This window comes from Propithecus coquereli, unplaced genomic scaffold (genome assembly GCF_000956105.1).
Source record: "Propithecus coquereli isolate 6110/MARCELLA unplaced genomic scaffold, Pcoq_1.0 Scaffold80, whole genome shotgun sequence".
NCBI classification, from domain to species: Eukaryota; Metazoa; Chordata; class Mammalia; order Primates; family Indriidae; genus Propithecus; species Propithecus coquereli.
This window is the reverse complement of record NW_012154174.1, coordinates 6,061,512-6,080,359: the sequence shown is the minus strand read 5'-3', so window position 1 is coordinate 6,080,359 and position 18,848 is coordinate 6,061,512.

Genomic DNA, 18,848 nt, shown 5'->3' with positions numbered 1-18,848 from the left:
GGTAGACTTTTTCACTAAGTTAATTTCTGTAACATTTTTTATAATAAGTATTTACTTTTATTATAATACTAATAATTTTTAAACAACACATTAAGTCAAGCCAGGGGAACTGTTCGGTTGACTGCCTTTTATGAAAAAAGAAGAAGTCTAACCCAGACTCGTCGGAGTGAACAGCCAGGACGGAATGAGCAAGCAAGAATTTTTCTTCAGGAGCCAGCTGGCTGTGTATTCTGGTGAACGAATGAATGAATGACCTTGACATTAACATTCTGGCCTCACAGAGTGCTGGCGCTCACCTGGCCAGGTGCGCGTGTGTTTACCCCGCCCCCCTCCCGCCCCTTTCATGCCCTATATTCCCATGGCATTGAGTTTATGTCTTTCATGTAGTATTTGGCATATGTTTATTTATATTATAGTCATTTATATACACGGTTTATCTATTTTCAAGACAGCAAATGATTTGGGTTTGGAATGTATCTTATATATCCTTTTTACCCACACTTACTTATTTATTAAAATTTTATTGATACCAAAAAAAACTTCCTGTTGTTTCGCAAGTTATGATCGAACCATTAACTAATTTTTAACAATGCTGGCCATTGCCTTTGTCCCAGCTCCTTCAAGCTAGACTGTTCTACGCTGGATGCCTCAGGGAAGAGGGAACTGCTAAAGAAAAACCAAAAGGCTCATCCTGGCTTTTGACTTCTAAAAGCCTGGCTGGTAGTGCGAAGAGTGGAGGGGCAGGGAAAGGACCCAGGGAAAGCAGAAACAATGGGCTGAGAGAATATCTTACTGCAAAGACCAGGAAACTAGAAAGCTGGAAGTGGGAGATCAGCGGTGAGGATGCTGAAAGGACAGGGACTGGCCCCTGAGGCGTCGTGGGTGGAGCAGGAGACTGGGAGCTTCCTCTTAGAGAAGCTGAATCAGCATCCCCCAGTCCACAGAGTCTGCACCTAGGGGCTGGGGATGTGGATCAAGAAAGGCCTGGAGCTCTGCAGGACTTCAGGAGAGTCTAGATCCCTCTCTACCCCGACTCTCTCACTCTCTGAGCACCTGCTTCAGTCTTTCCTGTTACTCCAAACATCTTTCCCTGCTCCTCGGTCTATATGGCAGGCTTAACACCGTCGCTTGATTTACCACCTGAGCCGGACTGACTTCTTTCGTGGTGTCCGCCCCTTATTCCTGAGGCCATGTGTGATTGGCTCAGCCTGGATCAGGTGCCCATCAGGCTCCCATCCCTGGACCAATGTGCTGTGTGTGGGGGTGGAGTCCCATTGTATTAAATCTGCAGATGCCAGGGTAATCTGTGATCTGAGTGACGGGGTGGGTGGTGTGCAGGGGGTCCCTGAGCAGATCAGGTAATTTCCCCTGGGAGGCCATGAAAATGCCATCTGGCTTTCAAGGCTTGCCCCACCCGCCATCCTACCCTCTACGACTCTGCAACTGTCCACTCACCTTGCCCGCCCGAGTTACTCAGTCTTTCTGTCTTCCAATTAAAAAGTTTTTATTGTGTATTTTATTTTTCTTAATATAAGAACAACAAATGTTCATTGTAGAAAGACAGAGTTTATGTGCCGAGAAGCATGAGTTTCTTGGATTTCCAAAATCAGAAAAGATGTGGTCCAGAGGGGGAGACTGACAAGAACTTAGTGATGTTTGTGCTGACAGCGACATCGGGCTTGTCTACCCAACTAGAGGCCGAGGCTGTCAAGAGCAGAGACGGCATCCTCCACAGCATCACAATATTGATAGTTCAAAACAGTGCCTAGGTTTTCTGCAGAGACTTGTACGACTCAATGAATGGCTGCATCCTAGGCTCAGCCCGCTTTGTGTGGCTGGCAGTCCACTCAGCCTGGGACAGGACTGTCTAATGGTTCCAACCCAAACACCGGGAACACTCAATAAAAACCTGTCATTGTTGAACACAAGTAGACTGGTGTTTTCTGAGCTTACTTCGGGATCAAGTTAAGCTAGTTTGGGCTACGACCCAGTATCCAAGCCTGAGTTTCCTGGGTCATGTTCAGGTTTGAGAGGGTTCAAGGGATGTTTTCCCAGCTGGAGCCCTCTTGGGGTCCCCATGGCTCCCTGGACAGCTTCCATGACAGCCCCCTTAGCATCTTGGGGCACTTTCTCGTTCACATCTTTATTTGCCCAATAGGCAGAAAGCCGGAGAAGGCGAAGACCTTTTCTCGTTCAGCCCTATATCCCAAGAGCTTAATCCAGTGCCTTCCTTGCAGAGGGAGGGTGGAAGGAAGGGAGGGAGGGAAGGAACCCACCCACTCTCACACACTAGGAAGAGGGAACGTTTTCTCAAGGCCACGCAGGCTCCGCCCTCTTCTGTGACTGTCAGCTGCTGACCGCTCACAGCTCAGCCCTTCGCTGGGCATTGCCCCTGGCTGCAGGGAACTGCTTTGCCCAAAGTTATGGACCCTGCCCGTGTGGTTTGTGGCCAGTGACTGGCTGATGGAGGCACAAAGGCCAGCCCTTTGATGTCTAAATGGAGGAGGCCATCGAGCTCTGAGGAGCCATTGCAGCTCTGGAGCTTGCTGCAAGATTGGCTGAAATGTCTATTGCAACCACATTTGGGGTCAGTTTTTCCCTCTGCCCAGTCCTGTCTTCCTAGTTTCCTTGCAGATGTACCTCCTGGGAGCACGCCCTGATAAACCTTCTTTCTGCACACGACTCTCCATCTTGGCGTCTGTTTCCAACCTAAGACACTTACCTCACGGACTCCGGTACCTACCAGATATATATGGAGTCTACATTAAAGCCTGTGGCTGCTCACCTATCTGCAAAGTATTTCCTGGAGGGTGACGGAACTGTGGGCACCATTCTCAACACCAGCCAGCGTGAGGCTGAGGATGAAGCCCTGGAATGAGAGGATTCAGAAGCCCTGGGCTGTGCGGCTGGTGCACTGGGTGACTTGGGCAAGTCTGCTAACTCCTCTGACCCCCAAGGTTCTCAAATGCAAGACAAGGAAGGGAATTTCTCCCTCACAGGGTTCATTCAGAATTCACAGAGCGCATCGAAGTATGGGCCTCACACGCTTAGAAATGTCTTGGAGTGGGAGACAGCTTGGCTTTCAGAGCTTCCTGCCCATCTCCAGCCCCTGCCTCCCTCCGCCCCGCCACTCTTTCCCAGCCATACCAGGACAGGTGCCACCAGCGGCAGAAGGGCCACCTGACCCCGACCAGGAGACCTGTGGCTCTGGGAACTGATATTACCTTCTTTGGCTCTCCACAGGGACTTGGCACATGCTGAAATGTAAGTCACACTAAGTTATAGTAAGAGGTAAGTCATGGTGTGTCGTACCCTCTGCTCCCAAGGCTCCCCGTCTCACTCAGGGTCCAGCACCAGGGCCCACTCTTATCTTTTCAACCCTTTTCTGCCACTGAACACCTCTCACTTTCTCCAGCTCCCTTGGCCTCCTGGCTGTGTGTCACCCGTGCCAGACATCCTCCCATGCAGGGTCTTTGCACTTGCTGCTCGCTCTTCCCAGAACATTCTCCCACCTGGTTCACTCTCATCTCCTTCCAGTTCTCACCCAAAGGTGAGTGGGGCCTTTCCTGATGCCGCTGCCTCCATTAAACACAGCAACCCCCGTTGCCTGTCCCGACTGTCCAGCGCTGCTTCCCATCTGACACGACACACATTTGAATCTCTCACTGCTGTCTTTCCCCATTGGAATAGAGGCTCCGTGAGGACAGGGATCTTGGCCTGCTATATTCTCTACCATCTCCTGGCACCCACAGTGGCATCTGGCATGAAATATGTGCTCAGTGTGCTTTTGTTAAATGAATGAAGGAACCTGGTTGTATGTTTTATGGGCAGGCGAAACTCAACAGAGCAAATCTACTAATGAAAGCCATGGCAAATTGATGCCAGCCTGTGGGAAAGAAGGGAGAGATGGCCCACCTTGGCCAGAGTCTAAAGTTCACTGCCAGGCCAAGGCAGTACCTGGGCTGTCCCCTGCCGCCCAGCCAGGGAGCTTGTTGAGGGCAGGAGCTATCGCTCCACTATCTCTCTGTTAGGCAGCTCAGACCCTGGCAGGTGCTCAACAGATGTTTGCTGAACGTGCCGATGTGCCCAGGTGCTGAGAGTCGAGGGAAGTGGCCTGCACCTTCTCTCAGGCGCAGGGAGAAGACGTCTTCAGGTCCTGACATATTCGTCTGCCCCTTGCCTCAGCCCTTGGAACTGGCCAGTGTTTCCCAAAGTGTGTTCTGTAGAACCCCAGTACCAATAGGTGTTAAGTGGAAAAAAGGGTCTGTAATCAAGTGCTTTTGGGAAGGATTAAGTAAAGTTAAACAGGTTTCTTGACTTCAGGACTCCTCAGAGTCTTTAATATGCAAGTATAAATTATAAATCCAAAAGGCGGCTTATGTTTTGAAAAGTTTTCCAAACTATCTCACCATGGAAACTACTTTTCAACGAGAGCAAGGGATCCATAAAGTACTCTTTGGGAGACGTGGCATAACCTCACACCTATCAGAAATGGAAGGGATTTTGGAGGAAATCTGGTACACCACTCTCTCTTCACAGAGGAGGAGGTGAGAGAGGGGAAGCCCAGAGAGGGAAAGGAAGGTCCTTCAGGCCACACAGCAGGGCAGGAATCCAGCCATCTGTGGCCTCCAGGGCACCTGCTGCTTTGGGTCTTGACCTCTGGGGTTCCGGACTGTGGCTTATCAGGTCTGCTTTGCTCACTTGCACTTGAGGAGTCCCGGAAACTTAGAAGAGGCAAGACCTTGGAGACATGGAAGTCCCACTCCTGACTTCACGTCCTGTTCCGGCCTTAGCTTCCTACCATGACCCAACTCTGAGCTTGTAACCTGTGCCCGGGTTACACCTACACCTCCCTTTCTTCCCCCCTCCACCCTTACCTGGCTTAGGTATTCTTACCCAAACCCTGGTTCTCAGCTTGTGATTCTGGGACCAGCAACATCACCATCACCTGGGAACTTGCTAGACATGCAAACTCTTGGGCCTCACACCAGACCTACTGAATAAGAAACTCTGGGGGTGCGGCCCAGCAGCCCATTCAAAGCCCTCAGGAAATTCGGACTCATGTTAAAGTTTGGGAACCGCTGCGCTAAACGATACTAACTCAGACCAAAGACAGGCCTTTCCTGGGCCCCTCAGTCCGCCAGTGAGGAGGCAACCTCCAGGGCCCTTAGTAAGGATCACGGAAAATCCAGGACACGAAATCTTCAGAGATTCTTATGGAGCTCAGTGAGGTCCAACCTCTTGAACTTGGTGCCACCCAAACCTTGAATTTAATTTAGTCTCTGCTTCATTTCATTAGCTGGTCTAATTGATAGATGCAATTCTATGAAACACAGACCTGGGCCGGGGAGTTTTTCAGGGTCCCATTGTATCTATCAAACCTGCCCCTGAAATAGACCACAGCAGTTGGAGGGCTGTATGAAGCATGCTTGGGGGGTCTGGAAGCGTCTGAGTTGTACCTCAGCCCATGAAAGCCAAGGTCGGGTCTTTCTAGCACATCGAGAGAGGTGCCTCAGTGGAGTTCAATAGCTCAAACTGGGTACTCCACCTGCTTCCTGGATTCCTGTGCAGGTCGATGTGGGCATGCGGGATTTTCATAAAGAAATGGTGATCCCAGGGTTGCCTCGCTGAATAATTCCAGTGAATGCCATTGTGCAATGTCAGGTCTGTACAGCCACACATGGTGGCCCTGGGACCCTCACCCTCTCTGCTGTCACTCAGAAGGAGGACAATCCCCTCTTTTCCACCCTCCACCCCTGACTGGTGGGCAGGAAGCCCCTCATATGTGCCCATCAGAAGGGTGGCTGGGACAGGGTGGGTCGCCATCTGCTTGCCACCAAGCAGTACAGCCCTGAAGGTCTCCAGATTGCGTCTGCAGTCACTGTCCTGGCCCCCACGGCGTCCCTGCTCCTGGAAGGAGGGTGTAAATAACCCGGGCACCCACTCCCCCACTCATCCATCACCCACTCCCTTCCTCTCCCTCCCTCAGCCCAGGTGGCAGCCAGTGCCCTCTGCCGCGGCAGCCCTCCATCCATCCTCGTCATTCAGAGGCCTCTGAAAGTATGCCTGTCAATATAATGCACGGCCTGTTGAGGGGAAGTGACATTTTGAATAGTGGACACTTTTCCGGGAGCATTCATCCTAGGTCAGCCTCATGATAAATAAATACATTTGGCGTTTGGAGTCAGCAGGCAGGATACAGTGACCGAAACACCAGCACAGAAGCACACGCCATAAAGCTGCGTTGACGGGGTGGGGGTAGGATGGGAGAGAAAGGGAGAGAGGGAAGGCCCCATGAGCTGATTTGGGGGACAATTTATTCCCTTTCTTCCTGGCACCTCTGAGGAAAACAGGAAGCCAAAGAAGCTGCAATCTCCCTTTGTCCCTGAACCACAAGAGGGTCCCTTCCTCCTACCACCCCTTCTGCTCCTCACCTGTGCCTCTCCACCCCTCCCAAACCCCAGTCCCAATCTTAATTACCCCTAACAGTGCCCTAAACAAAGTATTTATAAGACTTACTGCGTTTGTCTTCCCGTTCCTATTAATAAAGTCTGGGAATGTAGGGAAGAAATATGGGTGGGTGACAGGGTTTTTAATGGTGCCTCACCTTAAATGCATTTTAAAATATGTAAATCAATAAAAAAATTATTTGTAATAGCAGCCTAAGAGTGCTGGTTAGCCTGGCGCAGAGTGAAATGCATGCTACAAGCCCTATTACCATACATCCTGGGAGCTGTAGTTAGGATTAATCTGTCAAAGGGGATGGTTTAGTGTTGATGAATATGACATGTGACCATTAACGATGTTGATTTTATCTCCCGAGATTAGCATGATTTACTTCGGATGGATAATAATGTCATTTGCTTGATGCAGTAGATCTGTTTACGAGCTGATTAAATTGTAAGGCCTTGCCTCATTTCATGCTATTTGGTTTACAGCTTCATTACCACAATCACAAAAGCTGGGGAAATGTCCCACATTCCATGTCACAATAAATCACTGCTTCACGTTGCCGGGATGGATTTTAGCAGTTCTGCCCAGCACGGACCATTCGTGGCTCCCCACTAATCTGTGATCCAGAATACATTAGGGGATCTTCAGGAACACTGGCATGAGGGGGCAGGAATCCTCTCGGATCTTTTAATTGAGTGAGATTAAGGAAGTCCTTGAGTAATTAGCTGTAACAAATTACCTTATTATTTAGACAGTGAAGTCACTGTTTTTGTTGCAGGGATGATTACCATAAATACGCAGAAAAGTGACACTCAAGGAACCAGAGGGAAGCGTGGAAGCGAATTTCATTTTCACCCCGTTATCCTTTGTTCTGGGAGAGGGGCCATCCGAATGCAAGCTTTGCAGGGGGCCCGTGCAGGGGGTCCCGGTCCCCGCCATGCCCCTTCGAAGTGGGGTGGGAGGGGGTGTGTACCACACACCCACAGCATGGCTCCCTCAGCACCCCTGGGCGGGCAGTGGCTGCTGAAGTGGATGGGAGAGAGGAGAGCGCCTGGCACTCGAGCTGGAAGAGAAGTGCGCAAGCCTCAGACCAGTTCACTCCACGCCAACCCTGTGCCCAGGCTGGCCTGCGGTGGCGACTCTCCACTCTGTGCATGGGGGAGGGAAGGGGCCATGTGAGATAGAAAAGACAGGACTGTTCACCCCTTGAAAGGCAGATGACACAGGCCTGAAATGACTGTCTCCGTTTCCAGAACACCTGAGCGGTTTTGAGCTCTTACTATCCGCGAGGCCCTGTTCTCACCACTTACATGACTCCACGAGGCTGGGACTCCTGTTCTCACCCCTCGCTATAGATGATGAAACTGAGGCTCAGGGAGCAATGTGCCCAAGGTCACAGAGCCAGCCAGTGGCACGGAATCCGGGCGATGGGGCCCCAGAGCCTTGCACAGTACCTGTGCGCCGCTGAGCAGACCTTGCCGTTTGACTCAAGGTGTGGAGGGCAAATTTTCAGGATTTTTTCTTCTTACTCCAGGATTGAAACCTGTGACCTTGAATGGGCCCTGTCTGGGAAGGATTTAAGATTAATAGCAAACAGGAGCACTGAGGCCGGGTCTCCAGTGGGAACTTTAGTAAGATTTTGTGATGAGCAGGATCAAGGAGGATACAAGACTTTACTTCCTCAAGAGCGGGCCTTTGCAAATAGAAAGCAATCATCTCTCCAAGGGCAAAGGTGTCTTCTCTGCATCGTGGCTCCGTGTCTCCCTAAGACACCCATGGGGAAAGGAGAAAACGTGGCCCCCTGAATTCTGCAGACGGGGTACTGCCTTTCCAAAGCTCCGTGGAATCTCACCTCTGACTTAAGACTTGGCCCTCAAGTGTCTACATCCCTTAACCAGAACCCATCATTGTCCCCTTATGGCAGAGGCCACTAGTGGCCCCTCAGTCTCCATTCTCTTCTTTTTTCTGTAATATAACCCTGATTTGTAATTAATTTTAATAAAATAAAGACTACATTTCCCAGCCTCTCTTTTATCTAGGTGGGTCATGTGACCAAGTTCTGGTCAATAAGATGTAAGTGGAGGTATCATGGCAACTTCTGGGATGTGTTCTTAAAGGGAAGGAGTATGCTTTTCTCTTCTTTCTCCTGCTGGCTGGAATGCAGATGTGATAGCTGGCACTCAAACAGCCATCATGGACCATGGGAAGAGGATAGTAGAGCAACTAAATGGAAGGACCCTGGGTCTGATAAGTTTATGGATCTACCTTGTCAATCCTGGACTGTCTGTCTCCAGATTTCAATTCAGATTTCAATTGTGTGTGTGTGTGTGTGTGTTTGTGCGTGAGAGAGAGAGAGAGAGAGAGAGAGAGAAGAGAGAAGAGAGAAAGAGAGCTTTTTTTTTTTCGTTTTTGTCACTTGCCACAGAACCTAATTCTAATGAACAAACCCATAATTCATCCACGGGCCAAAAGGGTGGCAGATAGGTATTCCTTTGAATTTGAGGGAGTCCTGCACAATCCAGATTACTTCCTCCTCTGACTCCATGTTTTAGGGTTTCATGATGTCTGTCTTCCCAGGCAATTCAAGACAAGCACTGTCCAACCTGCATCCTTCTTACTGTTATCTGACTTTCTTCACCTAGGCTTCCTAAGCGACTGTTCTGGGTTCTCTGGGTTGAAAGTTCAGCTGTGGCTACAGCCTTTGCTCCTGATGTCAACATACTGGGTTGAAAGATCTAGGGGCCCATGGTCCTTACCCTGCAATCTGGGGAAAAGTTGGGTTTCCGTACGAGTCCCTGTGATCTCTGTCTAAAGGATTCCTCCCTGACCTAGCACATACCTCACAGCCCCATGACAGACACCCACCTGTCGAAGCTGGAGTAAGACCAGAATTCTCTGAGTGGGCTCTGCAACAGGCTCTATTCTAGAGTGCTCCTCAGCCCCTGTCCCTCCCAGTGTGGGCAATAGGTCCAACCCGCTTCCCCTGAGGCCCCAGCTCCTCCTTGCCCCAGCCGCCCCCACTCCTTGTGCTGCTTTTGGAATCTTTGGACCTCCAGGGTCTCCCGGGGCAGAGGTCATCCCTGAGTCTGCATTGCTGGCTGCTACCTCTGCTGCCCAAATCCCAGTATTTCCTGAGCTCTGTGGGCCATCCAGTCATGCCATCAACCAGGCAATATCAGAGTCACTTTGTGACTCAGTCACTCAGTCTCCCAGTCACTTAGTCACTCAATCAATTCCTTGGTCATTAAATCAACAAACCATCCGCATGCTCGGGCCCTCGGCCAGGCGCTCAGCTACTTTATCACTCTGCCATTTCCCTTGCTCATCTGTTCATTTATCAGCCATTCATTGAGCATCTACACTGAGCCAGCCTGGTGCTAAATGTTGGTGGGGACAAGGATACAGAAGGGGCAAACCCTGTCTCCTCAGCCAGCCACACTGCCGGTCTGTCCATCACCTACCGATCTGGCAACCTGGTGGGTGTTTAATCAATCTTTTGGTCCATGAGGATGCCAGCTCTTTGATCAGCGGCCAGATCCTTGCCCTGGCAGGCACTGGTTCTCATCCTGAGCTCTCAGCGTGTGTAGTCCTCTTCAAAGGGTTTTAGGAGACCCCAAAACCTCCAGGAGGAGGTGCTCTTGAGCTGCAATGGAAGCCGGGCAGTTTGGGACCACTCTGGTTCCTGTGTGTACAGGAAAGCCCATGTGCCTGCTCTGAAGGCAGGCCTCAGCCCAGGACCTGGGAGGTGTGGGGTGCGAACGTGGTCTGCTCTGTGGGGTGGGTGCTCCTGTCTGAGGATGCTGAGGACCTGGGGTTCCAGCCCCCTTTTCTCCCTCCCTCCTGGTCATGGTACAGACAGATGCACATGCACCCAGATAATCTCACACATGCACACAGAGACTTACACAACACACAGACCCACAAACTCACATATATGCTCACATACAAATTCACAAACACAGACACACGCACTCATACACATTCTCCCACACATACTCACACAGACACAAACACACACACACACACACACACACACACACACACAGTGTCACTTGGGCTTGTCCAAATGTAGGTATGCCCCCCCATCACGGCCAGGCCCCCGCAGATGCCCCCACCACACTCAGACGTGTGTCTGAGCAGCACTGTCCCACAAAGGCACAGTGCCACGTGGACACACCTCCCTCGCCACACGCTCCCTCCTGCCCCTACTCGGGTAACTACCAGCCAGGCCCCTAGAAGGGACATAGCCCCTACAGCCCAGCACCCCAATAATGCTCGGGCTGTGCAGCCCTGTGCAGCTCCCCCACGCCCTCACCTGCTTGGTGACATGCTCAGGGGCTGAGGAGCCCTGAGTCCTGGCACCGTAGCCACATCCCCGCTTGAGCCGATTTTCCTCTGGGTTTCTTGTGCCCACAGGGTGTGGTGCCTCCGACCACCTCCCTGTCCTCAGCCCCTTGGGCCTATTGGTCCCGGAGTCTTCCTTGCTGACCTTCGTCCCTCTGTCTCTCTACATTTGAAATTTGTTCCTCACACAGATACTCTATTCCAGGGAACACAGAGGACTTTCCATTTCTTGGTGCTGAGACCCCATGCTCTCCTCCCACTCCTCTGCCACCAGGCGACCCCTCCCAGCCCCCTGGGGATGGAGATAGATGAGGGGTGCAGCCTGGGGATGCCCTTTCCATGGGGTGGCCTGTGAGGCCAAGCGAAGGGCCGAGCCTAGGGGAGGGACAGTGAGGACCAGGAACACAGACAGAGGGACGTGCCCGGGCTGGAGGAGGGGCAAGCAGGAGATGAACAGGAAGAGAAGTGTGGGGTGGGCAAGGCCAGCCCAGGGCGCCCTTTCTGTATGGCTGGGGGCATTCTCCTGGGGTGGGAAAGGGACTCCGGCCTGTATCACTTATCTATTGCTACAAGAAAAAGACTCCCAAATTGAATGGTTAAAATAACACTAACATTCATTTTGTTCACAAATTGGCGATTTGGGTGGGGCGTGGTGGGGTGGGCTCATGTGGCTCCACCCAGGGCCAGCTGGGGGCAGGGATTCTCTGAGCCGGTTCACTCACGTGGCTGGACTTGATGCCGCCCTTGGCTGGGGCCTCAGGTGGAGCCCTGGGCCAGAGCACCCCCACGTGGCTGGTCCGTGTGGCCGCTTGGCTTCCTCACTGCATGGTGACTGGGTTCCACGGGCGAGCAGCCCAGAGGAGGCTGTATAGCCTGTTACAGCTTAGCCTCAGAAGTCACACAGCGTCACAGGCCTGCCCATGTTCCTGGGATGGCGGAACGTAGACCCCACCCGTCGAGGAAGGAGTGTCAACTTCATAGTGCGAGAACAGTACATGGGGTGGGATGTGTTGGTGCCACCAATTGACTGGAAAGCACCACTGGCAAAATGACTGCTCTTCATAAGCCTTCCTCGTGCGTTTCGGGCTTCGCCGTTGGTCCGGTTTTCTTCTTCTATTCTGTCTGCTTGGATACGTATCCTTCACATCCTGGGTTTCTGCTCTCTCTTCTCTGCTTACAACTCACAAATTTACATCTCCAGCCCTGCCCTGATGTAGGCACCAAAAACTCAACCCGTACAAAACTCTCTCTCCCTTCCAAAGCCTGCTCTCCCTCTGGAATTGCTTCCAAGTACCCAAATGTGGGTTCTACTTCAGCCCCAAATCTCTTCTCCCTGGTCCATGGCCACCCTGCCAGATGCTACATTTTCCAGGCTGTCCCGCAGAGACGACAGAGACCACTACCCGAGAGAGAAACTTCTTTCTGACTTAAGTCGCCGTATTTGGGTCTATTTCTTGCCACTAAGCAGCCCAGTACCTGAGGCTACTTCCCTCTGTCCACTCCAGCCCAGTCCTTCACCGAGTATGGTCCATTCGACCTCTTTACTGACCCTGCAGCTGGCCTTGCCCTGCCTGTCCCGCAGCCTCTCCCCTGCTTCCAGCTCTCACCTCCTCCTCTCAACCGCAGGACCACCAAATTGATCTCTTTATCTCCAGTCTTTCATTGTTCCCCCTGCAGTGTTTCTCCTCTGCTCAAAGACCTCTGATGGCTCCCCATTGCTTATCAAAGAACGACACCATCTGCCCTGCCCCCACGCCTTTGATCCTGCTGGCTCTTCCTCCTGGATTCCTAAATCCCCCCATTCCACCCATCACATGCTGCTCACCGTCCAAGGCCAGACCAAATGCTGCCTCAGCCCTGATGATTTCCACATCCTCCTGTTGGAATTCATCCTGGGCCTCATCAGAGCCCGCCGTAAGGCCACAATTGTTTCCATGACCCACTAGACTAGACAGTGAGCTATCTGAGGGCAGATACATGGCCATCTTCCCACTGCCTCCATCCCTAAGATAATGCTGTGTATGCAGCAGGTGCTCAACATGTGCTTGCCAGTGAACACTCACTTTCCATGGCTGGAGGCTCACAACTCTGGGCACTGGTCTTGCCGCAGGTGACCAAGGTTGTCTCCCCTTGCACCTTGGGGGCTTCTCCAGAGAATCCCAAAGGAGGTAAGAGGGGCTGCCCTTCCATACTTCCCTGGGGGCTGGGGAAGGAGCAGCGTAGGCTTTCTGTTGGCTCTGAGTGCAGAACCTGTGAGTGGAAGTACACAGGTTTTATAGGCGAGGGCTTTAGAATGAGACAGACCTAGCTTTGAATTTCAGCCCTGCCACTTGTTAGCTGTGTGACCTCAGCCATGTTACTTAACCTCTCTGAGCTTCAGTGTTCTTTCTTATAACAAGAGGTTAATATAGTTCTTACATCCTAGAGATCTTGTGGGGATTAAAAAATATAATGCATAAAAAGCACTAAGTACAGTGTTTGGCACAAAGAAAGTACTTACTAAATGGTAATGACCATTATAATCCAATTTCTTCCCTGTGGCCTGAGACTCCGCCTCGTGAGAGGGCACCAGGGCAGGCTCCACTCTAGCCTGGCCCAGTGGAGGCCTTGCTGTCGGATGGAGGTTTTCCTATGGACAAAGGTCAAAGAATGTATGTGCATTGTCACAACTGGCTTGGCCCCAGCTGGGCAGTTTGCTGGGAGCTCCCAGAAGGTGGAGGAGAGGGAGCAGGACAGGTGTCTAGCAGGACTAGAGGGATGGGCTGGCTGTCTACTAACCCCAAAGGGGCTGGGTTAAACGAGATCTGGCTCGCAGGCATCGATAGCCAAGGGTCCAGAGGTCAGGAGTGCAGAGCGGGCAACCTGCAGAGGCTTCCAGACATCCAAATTCCCCACATCAGGTGGGCTGCCAGAACCATCCCGCACTGGTCAGCTTGCTCTGGTGTAAATGGTCTGGATCTGTGTGGGAAAGGGGTCTAGGATTGCAGATGACCAGGCTTGGGTTCCAGGAGAGGGAAGGCACTGAGGGCAGTTGGAAGATGGCCCACATGCAGTGGGGTCAGAGAGGAAGGTTACGTTCTCTCTAAGTGCCCCGCACACTAAGCCTGGGGGCAGCAGACCATGTCCAAGTCCTCCTCACCGGTGGCGAAGAGGATCTCCGCATACCACTGATTCAGGGCTGCAGGCTGCAGCTATCTGGGCTAGAACAGGTGGGTCCAGTGGTGAGCTTGTAAATGTTGAACAAACCGTTCTTTGGGAGGTAAAAAGCCTTGGTGTGTAGCATTTGCCAATTGCTGTAGTGTAAATACTCCCACCGTGGCTGACTTCAAGCTACCAACTTGGCACTACTGAAAGAGGAGTTGGGAAGAGATGTGTGTGGTTTGGCTCTTATGAACCAGTATGAGCTGATTCCAGCACATCACTGGGTGGGGCCTGACATCTGCATTTGTGGAGAAAGGCAGGTGTGTGTGGCTTCGGTGTGCAGAGAAGTAAAAGCCACTATGCAGTGTAGCAAAGTGGTGAAAAGCCCCAAAATAATAAGCCCTGGAGCCTAATATCCTATAGCAAATCCCAGCTCGGCCACTTCTTGGCTCTGTCACTTTGGGGAAGTCACTTCGCCTCTTTATGCCTCAGTTTTCTCATCTACCAAGTGGGGCTAATGATAGTGCTACCTCGTAGAGTTCTGGTGAGCACTGCACAAGTTAACTCTGGCCTGTGGTGGGTTGACATAATGTTGTTTATTACAGTTAATCACACAGAGTAGTTGGGACTGTCTCCTTGTTGGAATAATTTAGAAAGGAAAGCTCAGAGTCTCTCGGAGCATTTCCCAGGGGTGTGCTCTTTTTATATTTAAATCTTGGGTTTCCCTTAAGAGCAAGGATTTTAAGTCTGCAGGCCCACGACCTACCTGAAATTATTTTTCCCATGCTGAATATGCGGACTGATTTCTATGAAGAGGGGCCATAGCTTTCATTGGATTTTCAAACACAGGCTGTGGTTTCCGTATCCTTCCTTGAACCCACAAAAGGCTTAAGAACTACTGATGTGGAGAGTGTGGAATTCTCACACCATAGGAATGGCCCCCGAAGGGTTTCGGAGGACAGGAGATGTGTGTGAAAGACAAATGGCAGAGTGGAGGGACGCACAGAGAGGTCAGCTGAGAGCTCTGGGATGTTTGCTCCTGTTGACACCAATGCTGGAGGAAACTTCCAGCAACAGGGCAACCGAAAAGCTCACATTCATGCTCAGTACCCCTCTCAAGGAACCTGTGGCCTCCTGGTTCCTGCTTTCTCCCAGTTCCCTAGTTCTCTTCTCTCCTCCGAGTCTCCCTCCCCTCCCGCACCCTCCTGCGCCAGCACCGGCGTGCGCTCTGCGGGTGTATGGAGCATGGTTACACGCGCTCTCGTGTTGCTGTGATTGATTCGATGATATCTGTCTTCTTCTTGGTTGTGTTTTGTTTCTTTTATGTTTCTGTAGTTACACTGTACTTGTTTAAGGCAAGGTTAGCCCAAAGTCGAGCTAGCACAGGTCTGCCTCTGTTTGGGGGTGGAGGCTATATTCAGTTTTTCATTAATTACACGGAAGGGAGTGGCTGGTAGGTTTGATATGCTACTCCCTTTCATTTCCTTCCTCTTTCCCTGTTCCCTTCCCTTCCTCTTCCCTCCTCCCCATCTCCCCTCCCCTCCTCCCTCCTTCCCTTCCTTCCTTCCTTCCTTGCTTCCTTCCTTCCTTCCAAGACACCTTCTTCCGGGGTTAGTACAGGGTCAAAAGAACAGGTCTCTAACCAAAGAGCTGTTCATTTACAGGAGTAAAAATTACTTTTGACAAATCCCGCTCTACATCATTGCATCATACAACTCAATCCCGAGTTAAACTTCTGAGGGCTTATTAAATACCACTCTGCCCACTTAAGGAATGGGGATCCGTTTCAAAGGGAGAAGTCACCATCCAGTGACCCCTGGAAGGCCACCAGGGCTCTCTCCTGACTCTGGTTCTGAATGACCTCAGTGTGGACTGCAGGGGGTCTGCCAATATTCTATTCCAGCTCCCATCTTCCTCACCGCCCTCAGCAGCAGAGCCCTTTGTACTAGTCAGCTTGGGCTGCTGTACAAAATACCACAGACCAGTTGGTGGCTTAAGCAACAGAACTTTATTTCTCACAGTTGTGGAGGCTGTAAGTTCAAGATCAAGGTGCCAGCTGATTCCATTTCTGGTGAGGGCTCTCTTCCTGGCTTGTAGACAGCTGCCTTCCCACTGTGTCTTCATATGGCTTTTCCTCTGTGTGTGTGTGGAGAGAAAGAGAGAGAGAGGGAGATCTCTGGCATCTCTTCCTCTTCTTATAAGGCCACCAGTCCTCTCCGATTAGGGCCCCCCCATCATGACCTCATTTAACCTTAATTACTTCCCTAAAGGCCCTATCTCCAAATACAGTTACACTGGGGGACAGTGCTTCAATTTGGGGGAAGGGGCATACTCATCCCTAGCAACTTTGAATTTATTTGAGGCAGCTGTGTGCCCGACTAAACATTACATCTCCCAGGCTCTCTGACAGCTAAGTGTGGCCATGTGACTAAGTTCTATACAGTGAGGTACAAGCTGAAGAGCTGTGTGGGTTCCAAGATCCATTAAAAGGGAAGGATCCTTTGACCTCCTTTTGTTCCTGCTTCCTGTTGTTTGGAACTGAGGTGATGGTAGCTGAGCTCAAGCAGCCCCTTTGGGCTCAGAGAGGACGTGAGGATGAAAGCTTCCTGGTTGGGCTGGCAGAGCCCAAGACAGAAGGACCCTGGGTCCCTGGTGACTGAGGGCCACCCCCAGCCTGGACTGCCCACCTCCAGCCTGAGAGAACATTTTCCTTCCATAAGCCACTGTTTAGGGGTCTTTGTTATTGTCAGCAAATGCAATTCCCAACTGGTGCATAGATGCTTACCTGGTCCTGAGTTTTGAGCTGTAGGCAAAGATGTTCAAAGTGCCTCTAAGACCACGGCTACTTTTCCTCTTATCCTCCCCTCTTTGGAAACATAATCTCACCCAAGAGGGCTCAATTTATTTGCACCTGTCCTCCCTTTTGTCTTTTTTCCTTTCTCTGTTTTCTTCTCTCCCTCCCTTTCTTTCCTTCCTTTTCTCTCCCCCACTTCTGACATTTATTGAACATCTACTATATTCCAGCTACCATGCTAGTTGCCAGGATTAGAACTAGGTATAGGACATAGTCCTTTCTCCCAGTAACTCAGAATCCAGACTTTGTGGACAACATAAAGAGATGTGATGGTGGGATGGACAGGTGCTACCGCAGCAAAGGAAAGGGCGTTAAATCCGGTGGACAGGGCCTGGGGTGGGGCAGCTTCCAGAAGGAGGTAACGCTTCACCTGAGATCTAAAATAGGAGCTTTGAGTTGCTAGTGATAAGGAAAAGAGGGTGGAAGACAAAATCCCAGGCGCAGGGACTAGTATATAGACACTTAACTTCTCTCTAGCCCTCGGTTTCCTCACCTGTAAAATGGGGATGGTAATAGTAATATGAATTAATGAGTACACGGAATAGTAAGTGTGCAATACACACTACTTATTAACATTATGATTGCTGGCAATGTGCTGTTTACCCATGGTATGCACAGCTCTGTATCAGTTTTGGAGACAGGCTTCACAGAGGACATAAGTGACTTGTCCATGGTCACACAACTAAGAAAAGGCACTGCTCAAAATCAAGTATCCTCTTCTCTGGTCTGGTGGCCTTTATACCTCTACCCTCTGCCTTTGTGTTAAGTGCCGAGAGGATGCAAAGTGAGGGAAAGATCAGTGTGTGGTGGGGGAAAATCTGGGGGGCTTGCTGGAAGAGGTGAGAATTAAAAGAGTTTTGAGGGAAGGGGAGAGAGGAAGGCATTCCAGGGAAGGAGTGTATGATGGGCACCATCTACCAGGGTGTTGGGGATGATTGGGGGAGGGGCTAGCTGGTGGGCAGAGGGTTTGAACCGTGAGGATTGGTGAGACACAAGGTAGGACAGACAAAGAGAGGCCAGATCAGACGACCCGTGAGTACAGGCACCCTAATGACCAGGTAGTGGAATAAAGATTTGAGCCCGTGGGCCCGAGGGAGCCATAGGAAGTTCTTGAGCAAGAGGGACGGTTATAATGAAGCGAGACTTCGGGGAGAAAAGAAAGAAAGAAACCTGTCTTTACTAAGAGCCACTATAGGCTAGGGAGTAGGTTGGGGATTTTCAAATTTATTATTTCATCTGAGCCTCACACCCACCATTAGGCTGGTATCGGTGCCCCCATTTTATAGGCAAGAAAAGTGAGGTCAAGAGAAGTGGAGCCACAGAGCTGAGCTGGCGGTGGAGCTAAAAGTCAGGTTGGTCTGAACCCAAGTCTGTGCTCTTCCCACTGCACCACGTGACTTTACGCTGCTGTGGCTCTCGGAACAGCCCTCGTGCCGCAGGTGTCCCCACCAGGCGCTGCTGCCTAGCCAGGGCCTCGAGAGACTTTTCCCAGTCCAGAGAGAGCTCAGCACCTTTAGACCCTTGGGGACCCCCAACGTAGGGTAGCGTTCGGTAACTCAGAATGCAGACTTTACAAACATAAGTTGTCCGTAAGTGCTTGGCCTCTGGGTCAGATAGAAACGGGTTTGAATCCCAGTTTAGCTGTGCACTGAGCCTGGACTGAGGTGGGGCAGTGGGAGGAGCCCTGGGTTGGGAGCCAGCCCAGGCACACACTGAAACCCGAGCTGGAAGTGACAGACACCACAGGCGGTGAAGTGATAAGATGTCTTTACTTATTTCAAAATAATTGGGGGGGGAGCAATTTGGAGGGGGTAGAGAGAAAATAAGATTGCCCTGAATTGATAATTGACCCTGGGGGATGGGTTTGTGGGGTTCCATTACACTATTCTTTCTACCTCTATGTGTTTGAAAATCTCCATAATGAAAAGTAAAATAATAATAACACCAGAAACTTTTAAAATCTCAACTATGTTCACCACACCCTCCCCCAGATGAACTGGAATCTCTAATTCCCAGGCATTGCCCTGCTGCGCTTTAGTTTCCTCATCTGAAAATG